Genomic DNA, 13,305 nt, shown 5'->3' on the forward strand with positions numbered 1-13,305 from the left:
GGGGTTAGTAGAATGCTGCTGCATTGGAGCCAGTTTAGTTGGGTTTCTATCAGTGGTATTTCTGTCTAGAAGCACACTGCCCAGAGTCTTTCCAGCATTTGATAGCCCAGAGTCTTTCTAGCCATTTTCTTACTGTCGTTTTAATACCTTCCTTCAGTTTAAAGGATGATACAATCTTTACATTTTGAAGATCCATGCTAGGAAACATTATGCCAGAGTAGTCATAGCTCCCTTTTCTTTTGCCTCATTTGTAATTTTCATCAACTCATTTCAAATTTCTGCTAATGTCAATAAGAATACTGAGACTAGTCAGCAGGGTTGACGGTCTCAGCTGCTTTCCTTTTTCATGCTGCTTCATTCTGTATGTGACTTAATGGCCTTGTTTTGTCATCTGCATTTTGCTGTGGTTTGCTAAAAACTGGCATGCACTCTCAACTCACAACTTTTGTGTTGGCATTTCAAGGGCTTTGATGGGTTCCTTTCTGAGATTGCCATGCACTGGACTTTCACGTTCACAGAGACTTCATCTTCCATCGGTCGGATTTCAGTGTTTAATACTCTTTCCTGGAATATAGGCAATATAGCAGCAAGTACTAAATTCCCTGCAAGCCCTGTCTCCCCAAAGGACCGTTTAAAAACATTGCTTTTCTCCTCTGACTAATCTGCTAGTATTTTGATGGAGAATTTGGTACCTTAAATGAACCTCTTAGAAGGGATCTCATCACAGGCAATATCTCAGGCTTTCTTGAAATACTCCTTTGGATCCTAATTCCATTCAGAGTGTGATTAAGATTTTTTTCACTGAAGCCATTCAACAATGCCTCTTCTCTTGTAAAATGAGGTGTATGTGACAAATATGGATGCCCATGAAAGGTTATACACATATCAAAGTTAATCGTAAGAATGGTGGCTCCCTCCTGCAATTCCATTTGGAACTGAGTTGATATTCCAAAGCTAAATATTCCAGGCCTGTGAACACAAAAGGAAGTCTTTGTCTTTTGCAAGACTTACACATCCTAGAAGGATTTGTGTTAATTTTGATTTCTATGGTGTTAGCCCTGTTGCAGAAAAAAAGTAGATTGTACTCTCTTCTTGTACTCTCGTTCCCCCCTCTCTGCTTTGCATGCCCTAGTTAATCTACCAGTGTGATTCATTTGGCATTGTCTCATAATGCAAATTCTGCATAGTTTCATGTACTTACAAATGCCAGTTGCCAAGGAGCATAACCATTCAAGGGGCAAAGAGTTGTAGGGCTGGGCAACTTCAGGTGCTGAAACTGAAAGTGGTTAAGTCATGCCATATTAAAGTGATAGAGCAAATCAGTTCATCTAGGACTTTCAGCAGGACACCTCTGAGAATAGCAGCTTGTTAGCAATGATACAGCAATCTTCCTAGCTGTATTCCAGAACACCTTCAATGGTTAAGATGTTTGGCATGAGAAAACAGCAAGAAATGTACCACAAAATACTTGAGCCAGATAAAGTGCATTTTTCTAGTGAGAATTTTGCAGTTGTTCTTTCTTGTCTATGCCTTTACTTTTCACAGAAAACAGTGGAGATTTTAATTATTATTTTTCTCTTTTTTTTTTGTTGGCATCCCTCTTTGCACCTGCAATTAACAATTTTGCCTTTCTTTTCTGGCTTCTCTTTCTTTACTTATAGAAAGTGGCATGAGGTCATCCAATCTTGTCATAAACATTCTCATACTGTGGAAAGAAGTAGAAGGTACATCCAAAGGGATAAAACAAACCCACAAAAACAGAGGGGTTTTTTACAGTCTTCTGTGATGACATTAGGACACAAGATATCTTTGAAATGAGTTATGCTGTATTGATTTAACTTTTAGTCCACTCATTACTATTATTACTAGTGTTTGGCCTTTAGAACATAGCCTTTGAAATCATCCAACCCAATATTATTTCAAGAGAGGACTTTGTTTCTTAAGGAATATTCCAGAGCAAGAGTGTCCACAGTAGAGTTATGCTGTCAAAATCAAAAGCGCCATAAATTCTGGTTTGTGCTGGTAATATGTCTAGAAATGAAAGGGTTTAGATCTTTTTTTACTTTCAAATGTAACCATTGTTTGAAATAGTTAAGAGTTGGGTGTTCCCCCCCCCCCCCCTCCCCAGCCCCCCCCAGAAAATACTTCTCTCTGAAATGTTACTCAGGGATTACACATAAAAGCCCACCCTGTTGCGGATATGTTGCAGATACTTTGCAGTAAGTGCAGTTTAGCAGCTAGAGATGATAACGTGAGTTAAATGACATTCCTTCTGCAGTGATGGAAACTGTCTACACAGGCATACTCAACAAAGGTTATGATGGCTTAGCTCCTGTCCTAAAGTTAATGTGCATTTTAAGACTTCCCAAGAAGGTGAATTCAAGCTCCTTCATTGCTCTGCACTGGAGTCCAAAGAGAATTTCAGTGTACTTATTGTTATTTGCAGCTGTCATTGCTTAGCTCTTGAACCTGAGACTCCCTCATGACTGATGAAAGTTGTGTAGTTAAGAGTGGGTCAAAGACATGGTCCTGCCCTAGAAGGAGACAAGAAGGTTTCTGCAGTCTTTGTCATCTCTACTGCTTGTGATTTCTATACAAAACCAGTGGGAAGTTTTCTGAAAGCAGTCCAGAAGCTGGCAATATGGACAGCTTACAGCCGAACACTTGCTGCAGTGCTACTGTGGTGATACCAGAAGTTGTGTGTTTTAAGATATTTATACAAGTTTTGTTGTAAAGTTGGTTATTTTTCATAAGTTGAAATTATGGTTTGATCCTTTGTTCCCCCCATGTTCCTCCTTCACAATGGTTTGTCCCTGAGTTGTTTGTCCCTTATTTTCCTGCCCGTGGCCTGTCCATCAAGGTGACCGATCCCCTAGTCCTTCCCCTATGTCCTCATAAGTTTATCTCCTCCCTCCTGGTGCTGCCCAGTTCCCCTGTCCATCATTGTAACCACCCCCCTTTGTTTCGAGAACCTTCTATGTCAGTTATTCCTTACTTAAGATATGATTTGCCTCCTGAGCCTTTTCCCTCCCCTATGCAATACTTATTGGTTCAGTTGTGTGCCATGCTCCTCCCCTGGCCTTCGTTTATTGGTTCCCTCGTGTCTCCTCCTGTTATGCCCATCCCCTTTATCAGTGCCTCCCCGAAGAGTCCTCCTCTGACACTGTCACTGGTCCCGCCTGGGACAATAAAGTGCCTTGGCATTCCACATGAGTGTCTGCTCTCTCCTTCCTTCGCCTCAGAACTTCGTAGCCACGCTCTCACCTGCGCCACGTACGCTGGAGAAGGCACCACTACCGGGGTTCTTGCGAAGAACCTGGGAGCGGCAGAACTCGTGGTCTCCTCTGGCCACACTCCAGGAGTGGCTAGCCAGCATATGTCCAGCTCCTGTGGCTGCAGGGCAGGCTACAAGAAAGGACTTAAAAAATTTAAAAGGACAAACAAAGCAGTTGGAAGGAAAAGAACATTAACCATTATTCCATTCTTCTAATATATCCTTCTTTAAATCATCATTGTCATGCAGTTTCATGGCTTGCGTTGGTATCCCTCAAAAGGAATCTGAGACAGAGGAAGTTTTTTAATGGAGAAGTTGGTGACAAACGCAGGCCAAGTTGCCTTTTTTTACATCAAATACCAGTTATGCTTGAGCTACCCTTTGCTTAAAGTACTTAGCTCACACTAAGAACTTTACTCACGATTGAACAAATTTTACTGTCATGATTGAGTAAATTTTACTGTCACTCAGAATTCTACTGTCATGATTGGCATTGAAACTTTTCAAGGAAAGCTCTGAATAGCAATGTTTGTGTAAAAATAATATTTTATCTCCTGTATTTGTGTGAAGCAGGTAAGTCTTTTGCTGTCACCAGTGTTGCTTAACCTTTCATGTCATATCCCTCTTCACATCCATATTCTGCTTAAGGGTAATTAATCTACTTTAGAATTGGCACGTGGAATAAGACTACTTTTTCTTTTTGAAAGCTAATGTCATTTGACCTACTTACAGCAAATAATTTATTAATTGTAAGTCCCCAACCAGCATCTTTTACGCATATTTTAACCTTCTAAACAAGTAACAAATGCACTCTCCAATACTTTACTTTTTTAAGCACACAAAATGCTTCCCTCCTTTGCAGTTGGCAACTCTAAAATGAACCACATGTCTGCAGTATTTTAACGTGCTCCATATTTAGCCAAGTAATTCAAAACAAATAAAAATCAGTCCCTTCAATTTGGAAATATTTTTACATTGTTTTTGAATATACAAAACCATACCCTTACCTCACACATTGCATGCAGATTTAACCGTCATGAAAGCAAGCTCTATGTTTCTATTCAGATAGCACAGTTTTCCACAATTGTTCTTGGCAGAGTTTTCTACTTATGTGACTGTTAGGACACTTGAAGGTACTTCTAAGGTACTGTAGTAAGCAGAAAAGGAGGAGAGGTTGTGCCTTATATCTGGCTTCCTTTGGTTTTCTTTTTGGTCTTCTTCCTCTTGCTCTTTTTCATGTCACCTTTCTAGATACTGTGATTTAGATTTGCAGTTTACTAAGCTGTGTTTTCTGTCTGGAATTTTTGTAAATTCTGAAAGGTACCCAACCGGTAAATATGCATCTTTTTATGATTTGCTAGCTACATAGAAAATCTTCCTGCTGCTCTAAAATGCTTTAATTTGATACACATTTTTATCACCATTCAAATGAAAAGAGAACAGTTCCTATATTCACTGCTTTTGTACTGGACTCAGATCAATGTGTGCTAACGCTGCAAAAAAGTCCTGCAGGAAGAAAGGATCTGCATACAAATTGACCAAGACACATCGTTCAAAGGTCTTGTAAAGGTTGGAAGTTTCTCTACCTTTCTGGCAGTCTGTCTTCACAGCAAGACTTGATGAGGGATTTTGCTAGCACTTCTTTGACAGAAAGCGATAGCAAAGCAAGCAAAATGGAGTAGCAAAAGAAGATAGCAACAAAAGGTACATTATCCCCTCTGTTATTTATCATTGCCAAAACAATTTTTTTCTTGCCATGTTACATAAAATCCCTTAGTAGAGCTAAAGACTAGAAAAATGCAACTCTGTTCTGGATTCACTAAAACCAAAGCTATCTGTGGACAGAAGTACCCAGCGTGATGCTGGGAACTCCTAGCTGGTTTCCGTAAGCTGTCTGGAGAACTGCATTTTCAGTGGGCTTTACTTGCATGTCTGTAAGGTGGGGAGTTTATGTGTGGCCTTGAGCCCTGAGAGTGCCATGGGCACAGAGACCCATCGTGTAGCTCTCTGACCAGCCACAGCACATGAGGCATGATGGATTACTCCCAGAGTTCATGTGGTAGAAAGGTTTTCTGCCTCCATGAAGAAGGACACATCCATTTTCTTGCATAGAGCCATTCTGTATGTTACAAAGGTACCTTGAATTAATCAAGTGCTATTTGCACAATGGCCAGTGAGCTTGGATTCTTAAGCTTCTTGTGTTTGATCTGTTTCCTCTTTCAGTAAATAGCAAAACTTCCAAGGACTGCAACGACAAGAAGATGACGCTGCTACCGTATTTCGAATGTTTGCCTGATTCTTGCAAATGGTAATTCTTGCAAATATTCACAAATGGTAATTTCAGGTACTGAAACACCCGAGCTCTGCTCAGGGCAATTCTGAAATTGACTTGAGCTGTTTTCCATGTTTCTTAGCAGGTAAACTGGGACACTTCTAGTTTTCAAGGCAAGGCATTTGACAGTATCCTCAAAAAGGCTCAGGCTGTTGGATGAAAAGGTGAAAAAACTGGGGTGAATGGGGGGAAATTTCACTTCTGGTTTATGTCATAGATTCAACCAGATGATCAACAATCATTAGTTTAATTAGGTACCAGCGTAGTCTTTCACTCTCGCAGATCCCCAAAAGCTTAAACCATCCAGCAGCTTCTTCCTTGCAACAAGTGCCACAGCCAAAAGCCAGGCCTGGCCGTCACCTTCTCCTCACAGCCTACAAACTCTGCCAAAGGTACTGGTGATTCTCACTTTCCTTCTCAGCTACATGGACTAGCACATCCTCTCTGTGTCACTGAGTCCTTAGTGAAACCAAACAGCAGTTCACCTTCAAACAGCTCAGTGTGCCAGGACAGAAAGCTTTCACTGACCTGTCCCCTTGCCTTTTCCTTGCAACCTTTTATTTTCAGAGCACGCACCGAGGCATTGCACTTTGCTTCTCAGCTGAGTGCATTGCCATATTGCTGGAGTCCCACGCGTTCATCTCCTTCTCGCACAAACTGCTTCTGTTGAAACATGCAGAGGTTATGTGATTTCCTGCCCAGCTATTCACACTGTCACATTCTATGTCCTGCTTGCAGTCTGAATCTAAATGGAGAACTTTCTGGCTATGTCTCACACACACAGATGTGCCAGGATGAAAAGGTTGCTTGGACCTTGCGACTTAAATTCAAAAACATTCATTTACTCCACAATCAAGAGACAGCTTTCTTTGCTTTACATCCTGCAAAATTCACACACACACACACGAGACCTATGCTTTCTTTCTTTCTTTCTTTCTTTCTTTCTTTCTTTCTTTCTTTCTTTCTTTCTTTCTTTCTTTCTTTCTTTCTTTCTTTCTTTCTTTCTTTCTTTCTTTCTTTCTGTTCTTTCTTTCTTTCTTTCTTTCTTTCTTTCTGTTCTTTCTTTCCTGCACTCACCTATTTCCCACCTTGACCTCTCTACCGCTTTTCTCTTGGCCTTGCTGTGCATGGACATTTCCTGTTAAGATACCCATTGTGTTGCCTATCCCTTCCCTACATTGCCTTGCCTTTCCTACCCAATCTTGCATTTCATAGTCATTGCTGACCTTGTCTTGCCTTGCCTTGACTTGCCTTGCCTGACCCATGCATGTCCTTCCCTTGCCCTTCATACCAACACAGTGCCTTGCATTGACTTGATCACCTATCCTTCTTTTCCTTCCCATTGGTCCAGCTCCAATGTTTCACTTCCTTCTCCTTCTAGGACTCTAATTGCCTTGCCTCCCTCTCCTTTGTGTTGCCTGGCAAAGCCACCAATTGTCTTGCCTTGCCCTTGAAAGCCATCCTTGCCTTGCATTACCTTGCTCACCAGTCCCCCACCTGGAATTCACCACCTCTCTTTTTGTGGAATTTCTTCAACTTGCATTGCCCTGCCTGCTTCTCGTAGGATTCTCCAGGCTTTCACTGGTTTGGTTTTTTTTTCTCAAGGCCCCAGTGTTTCAGGAGCTTGTGAGAGGAAGCCTGGAGGATGTCACATGCAAGCACATCCATCTGTCCTGATAGCTTTCTTCTGATATCTATCCTTACATGTCTTGAATTTTGGACACAAAATTCATGTTTCACCCTTGGACTTCAGGACCAGAATGACAGTTCTTTTGCATACAAAGGAAAGCAGGCAACCCAAGTGTCTTAGGTACAGATGAGACATGGCCCATGCAAGATCAAGGCTGGACAGAGCGGTCCGTCCGGGCCGCTTTTGTGTACCAGCAATCTTTGAATGGACCTGCCACTTGCCTTGCTTTGGCAACACAGCAGTTTCCTTACCTTGCCCAGCTGATTCTCCATTGCTTTGCATTCCCTTGCATACCCATGCCTCACATTTGACCTGCCTACAGTCTTTCTACAGGGCTTTGCCTTTCCTAGCCCTTCCTGTTACCATTACTTACTATGCCCAGCCTTGCCTATAACTTCTGGGACTTCTCTCACCTACCATTCCATTTGCTTTCTCCTCACAGCTTCAGCCTTGCCAGCCTCTCCCTTGACTTGCCTACAATTGCCTACACTTGCTTTGCATTGCCTTACCTGCATGGAAGGCAAGGCAAAGAGTGGTAGACAAGGCAAAGCAAAGCCAGGAAGTTATTTGTAGGGCTAGGCACGGCAGACATGGGCAAGCAAGCAAAGCTAGGGTAGGGTAGGCTAGGAAAACTAGGCATGGTACTGGAGGCACGGCAAAGCCAAGTGACTTGGAGTGCCTTTCCTTGGGAAGTAAAAGATATGATGGCAATGTTGGTAGGGCAGCTGATAAGGTATCGTGGGGACCTAGAGTCCAGCAAGACATTTCTGTCCTGGCATCTTCTGTGTAGGAGCCATTGTTGGACAGAGTCAGTACCAGATGTGGTATGCAACTTGTTTGGTAAGTTCCTGAAGGAGAACAGCAACGCTTTCTCATGGGAAGGAAAGAACTTAGCCCCAGTGTTGGAGGTGCAGATAAGAAGCTGTGTCATGCAGCTTAAGGGTGGCAGCAACTTTCTATCCTGGCATATTTCATTTGGAAGCACTGACTCAATTTGTACAATCATGGAGTCGGTATCCATCATTGGAGGCAGTCTCTTTCCTGAAAGAATCCATTTGGCATGTGTTTTCCACTTCCTTGAGGCAGCCTTCTTGAAATTCTGCCAGCACACTTCTTTTGGACAAGGTAAAGAGCTGCGCTGGGTCTTGGTGTGCAGCTGATCTAATGCCCCATGCAGGTAATGCCCAATAGCAGGGGTCTGACACCTTTGTATAGGATCAGGCCCTGGATGTTTTGGATTTTGGAGGAGGGGATGCCATTTCTTTTGAGATGGGCTTCTAGTTCCTCCTCTCTTTGGTAAAGTTTGGATAGACACTTTGGGTGGTCTCAGTGAATTGAAAGGCTTTTCCCAATAGGCAGTTCCCTGGGTTAGAGTTGTTGAACTGTCTGTGGGAATGCAGAGGCCAAGCCTCTGCAGGAGAAGTTTTTGTCCTTTGTAGCTATAGTGTGTGAGTAGTCCCTGGTGCCATCCCATTTGGATGATGAATTTGTGAGATTGAAGGCTTACAGTGGTATGTAGAGCTGAGAAGGAAAGTGGCGATAGCAGGTTGTGTGTTTGTAGTTTGATAGGTGCAATTGAAATTGCAGGCAGCAAAGAGCTTTCTCCACTGACAGTTTTGCAACCTCTGTTTTTGGCAGATATTTTCAAGTTTGTTACCAGACTCTACAAGAGTAAAAAAGTTTGTTAGGGCAGAAGAGCTGGCGTTGGCCTTTGAGTGTGGTGCAAAGGAAAGAGAAGATTGGTGAAATCTTTTTGTCCTGACACAGTTGATTGGAGAGCAGGGATGTTTCTGACTTGGCTGTGTCCTGGGGGTGGTTTCAAATTGGGCTCGGTACATGTCCTTGTTTTGTGAGTTGACAATGCTGTGGTGTGGTTATTTAGATGAGGGCTGACAGTGCCCAGAAAAAAGACGAGTGCTTTTATAGCCCAGCCCCGTTCATGTGGGAGCAGTGTGGGGGCAAGAGCTCTGCTGTGGATCCTGGCTCTTGGGTACTGAGAGAATGTGATCCTGCATATAGCAGAGAAGGAAGAGGAATCATTTCATTGTGCAGTTTATAAGCTTCAAAATAAAAGGTAATTGCAGCACGGCCTCTTCCTTTTAGAATGTTTCCTGGGCCATCAGCTGCTGACCATGTAACTCACACCCACTGAACTGCATCCAGCTCCCTGGAGACATGAACTTTCCCCCAAGATCTGTGTACCATCTTGCACTCTAACTCTTGAAGATCCTAAACCGCTTCAAATTGTCCAGCAGCTGCTCTCAAAGAAAAAGTCCTACAACAAAAAGGCACTGCTGGTCATAACAGTCCCTTTGCAGTCTGTCAACTAAATGAAACACACTAGTGATTCGCACATTCCTTCTCAACCATATATATATATAGCATCAGCACATTCTCTCAAAGTGGCAGAGACTATCATTACAGCCAAGCATTTTCAGCTGCACTTCTGACAGATGTGCCAGGACAGAAGGCATTTGCCAACCTACCCTCTTTCCTGTGCAAACTGACATTGGCAGTGCAAATATTTTCACATTCTTTCATTGTGGCCATGTCCAAGCAGCTAGAGGTCACGCAGGTGGAAGTGTCAAGACAGAAGATGTTCTCAAAATACCTCCTTTTCTAAACAGCTTTTAAACTGTACACAATGCTCTGTATCTTCTTTCCCAGATAGACCTGCCTTCACTTTTTCACTCTCACATCTTTGTTGCAAAAGTCCAGCACATGTTTGCATAGAAAAAGGCTCTAGAAATAAAAGCAAACCTTGGGCTGCACCTTCTGCCTGCCCCACATAAGCCACATCAAACTCACCAGTGCACTCCATCCTTCCCTTCTCCGCTGCATCTACCATTGTGTTCTCTGGATCTTGGAACCTAAAGGTAGGCACAGTTGTTTCCACAGAAGGGTTGGAAGAGGCATAGGTAGCAGCAAAAGTAGCTCTTGCTGAACTTTAATCCTTACCACTGCCACTGTGAGTTCAGTTGGTAGGCCAGTAACAGCCATGCTCCTTTTACAGCCAGTATGCTGCAGCCACCAGCCCTGTGCTCTGTAGCTTCATTCTTTGACTCTTGTAACCAGTCCTGCTTTTACTCTCCCAGAGGGGAATAGGCATCTTTTTCTCTCACAGATCATTGTGGCAGCAGCGAAGAGCTCTAGCCCACTGCTTCTGCCAAAAGACGCTCGGGCCAGGCACTTACATCCTCAGCACTACGTAGCCCCGTATTCTGCGTCTCTTGTCATCCATATCATATCGGAAAGCATTTCACAGAGAGAAAATGTGCCAGGACAATGAGCTTGGCTGGAGCATACCCCTGAAACTGGTGGTAATTTGTATTTGCACCACATTCAAGGGGCAGTCCTCTTTCCTATACAACCTGCAAACCACTGTCAGATGGCAGTGCTCTCTGCCCACTCCTTCTTAACTTGAAGTACTGGTGTGCACATTAGAGCCTCGCAAGGGCAAAAGATCCGGAGGGATGTGACAGTGCATTTGTGCAGCACAGACGCTGAAAAGAGGCAAAGCTGAATGCCATCACTGAGCTTCAGTTCTGTGCAGATCACAGAATGAAGCAGCAGAGTACTGCGATGTTGTGTGCAGTGTACCTCATTGAAGTCGAGAAAGAGCTCGTTCAGTCAGGTGAGAATATGCTTGTAGCCATAGAACTTTCTAACCCAATGGAGAGTTGCCAGAGAGTATGTTTTGGTTTTCTAAACTGTCACCTTTACTTCTTTCTACTGCAATGTGGATACCTTTGCCCAGTAAGGTCTGATTACATGTACACATATATGTCTCTATTATAATATCTAAACTCTCAGTTTATTCTATTACAATCACATGACTACATTACTATACTTTAAACCCTCCCTTATCTAATACAGTTTCTTACTTACTTAAGGCCTATTCTTATAACTATAGAAACATGTTTAATGTCTGTGTACTGTGCTTTCACATCAATCTAGGCTTCTTCTAAGGCTGTAAATCAAACCCTCTTGCATCTGTGAAGATTTTATTTTTGGGATTCCCACACCTCTTCCAATCTTCTCAGGAAATTTCAACTGGAGTGTTTTTCAGTGTCTTCATAAGTGGGCTTTTTCTGGCTAGATCATGCAACACTGCCTGTCTAAGGAAAAATCAAATATCCCAGCTATGGAACATGTAGACAGAGGTTTGTGTGTCATCAATGAGATGTATGTGCTTACACACACATGCAGTGAGAACAGAGCGCTGTTATGGTGAGGGCTGTGGCTTGGAGACAGAGATGATACACACTCCAAAGGTCCTTGTGACAAACAACCTGTTTTATTGTTCAGAGCTTACTTTTATAGGGAGTTCAAAACTCCCAGCTCGTTTGGTCGGATCCTCACACAGCCCATCCCCTGACTAATGAGGTACCTGCTGCCCAGGCTGGAAGGTGATAGGTGCAGGTCCCTGTCTATCAACCCAGGGGGTCCAATGGCATGGAGCGAAGTCTGGAACCACTGATGTAGAGCAATGTAACAGCAACCCCCAACCAAAACCAAGAAGAAAAAGTATTCCTCAGTCAAATGTTTGGACAGTAAGGCAGAGACACATAAAGAAAGGAAAGTCTCCTGCAGAACAGTTGTGATTATGCAAAGATGTTGCAGTGTGATTTCCTGTTTCACCTACCCCAACCCCCCCAGGTGTGCCAACCTTCCCCCTCCCCCTTTTGCCCTCCTGCCTAAGAGCTGTCAATCAATCTTAACATTCCAGCAAGGGTGTCGTGTTTTTGGCAGAATTTCAAAAGATGCCCTTCAGGTCCAGGTTCATTGGCCTGTCTAAGCGTCTATATCCCTTGAGCCTTCCCCGCCTCACACCTGGTTAGCCCCTACTGTCGCAGACATCTTTCATGAAAAATCCTTTCTTAGGATTTTTCCTTGTGAGAAGCTGCAGTTTCAGTAACCAAAGTAAACAATGGTTATCTGCTGCTGTGGAATGCAACAGGTAGACCCGTGATTGGTCTCCTGTGGGTGTTTGGATTTCTTGACCACTCATGGCAGAGCTGGCTCTTGCTCTGTCTGAGACACAGATCTTTGTTATTCATTCTTTTCTATTCTTAGCTTAGCTAGCTTCTCAAGAAACCTTTTCCTTTCTATTGCTTTTTAGTATAGTCTTAATGTAACATATATCATAAAATAATAAATCAAGTCTTCTGATCATGGAGTCAACATTCTCATCTCTTCTTCATCCTGAAAACCCTTGTGACCGCAGTCACACCCTACCTGTCCCTTCCCCTCCCCCTGTCCCCGGGGCTTAAAAGGACACGAGACCATGCGGCCAGGAGTTCTATTGCGAGCTGTTACCACATTCAGAGGTCTACCATGCTGAAATAAAACTCTGGATTAAGACTCTACGATAGAACCCACTCCTTTTCTCTTCACCGTCGCCTGAATCTTTTCCACCAGAGATAAACTGAGTTCCTACTTTGCCTGGATTTGTTCCGAGTGCCTAGCTGCAGCATCCAGCCGGCCAAAGGTATCTCTGAGGTAAAACGCCACAGCTGCCGCCTTTGGTCCAGCAGCGGGGGCTAGACAAAGCCAGGCACCCCACACCCGGAAACATCGGGATTAATATTCTATATATTGGTGCCCAGACGTGTGGCTGCTCGAACCTCCAGCCCCAGAAGGAACCTCAGAACCTTGGAAAAGCATTACAGCAGCTTTGCTTCCACTGAAGAGCTGTGGTTGCGCAGCTCTCCAGAGAGACTTTGGGACTGAACCCACAAGAAGCCTCGAGGAATGCATTGCGCCTCTGAAAAGTGCAGCTCCTTTCTGGTGAGAGAATTTTCCAGGGGAGAATAGGGGAGCTCCTCCTGCCCAAGGGGTCCCATTCAGTGAAGAGACCAGCCTGCCTGACTTTGCCAGCAACAGCTTCGATTTCGGTGAGTATTTCTGCTCCTTGGGGGCGTAGAAGCTCAAATTCTGTCTCTGCTGTGAGACTTGTTCTTTTTTGCTCTTGCATTAAGGCTGCGCAGCCCTGTGGAGCTAAGGCGG

General features: G+C 43.6%; 1 pseudogene; it reads left to right on the forward strand.

Moving 5' to 3' along the window:
- The first annotated feature begins 10,878 nt into the window (after positions 1-10,878).
- The window catches only part of LOC143695532 (uncharacterized), a 30,465-nt pseudogene continuing 28,038 nt past the window's right edge, over positions 10,879-13,305 (forward strand).

Source organism: Agelaius phoeniceus, chromosome 19, assembly GCF_051311805.1.
Source record: "Agelaius phoeniceus isolate bAgePho1 chromosome 19, bAgePho1.hap1, whole genome shotgun sequence".
In the NCBI taxonomy this organism is placed as follows: domain Eukaryota; kingdom Metazoa; phylum Chordata; class Aves; order Passeriformes; family Icteridae; genus Agelaius; species Agelaius phoeniceus.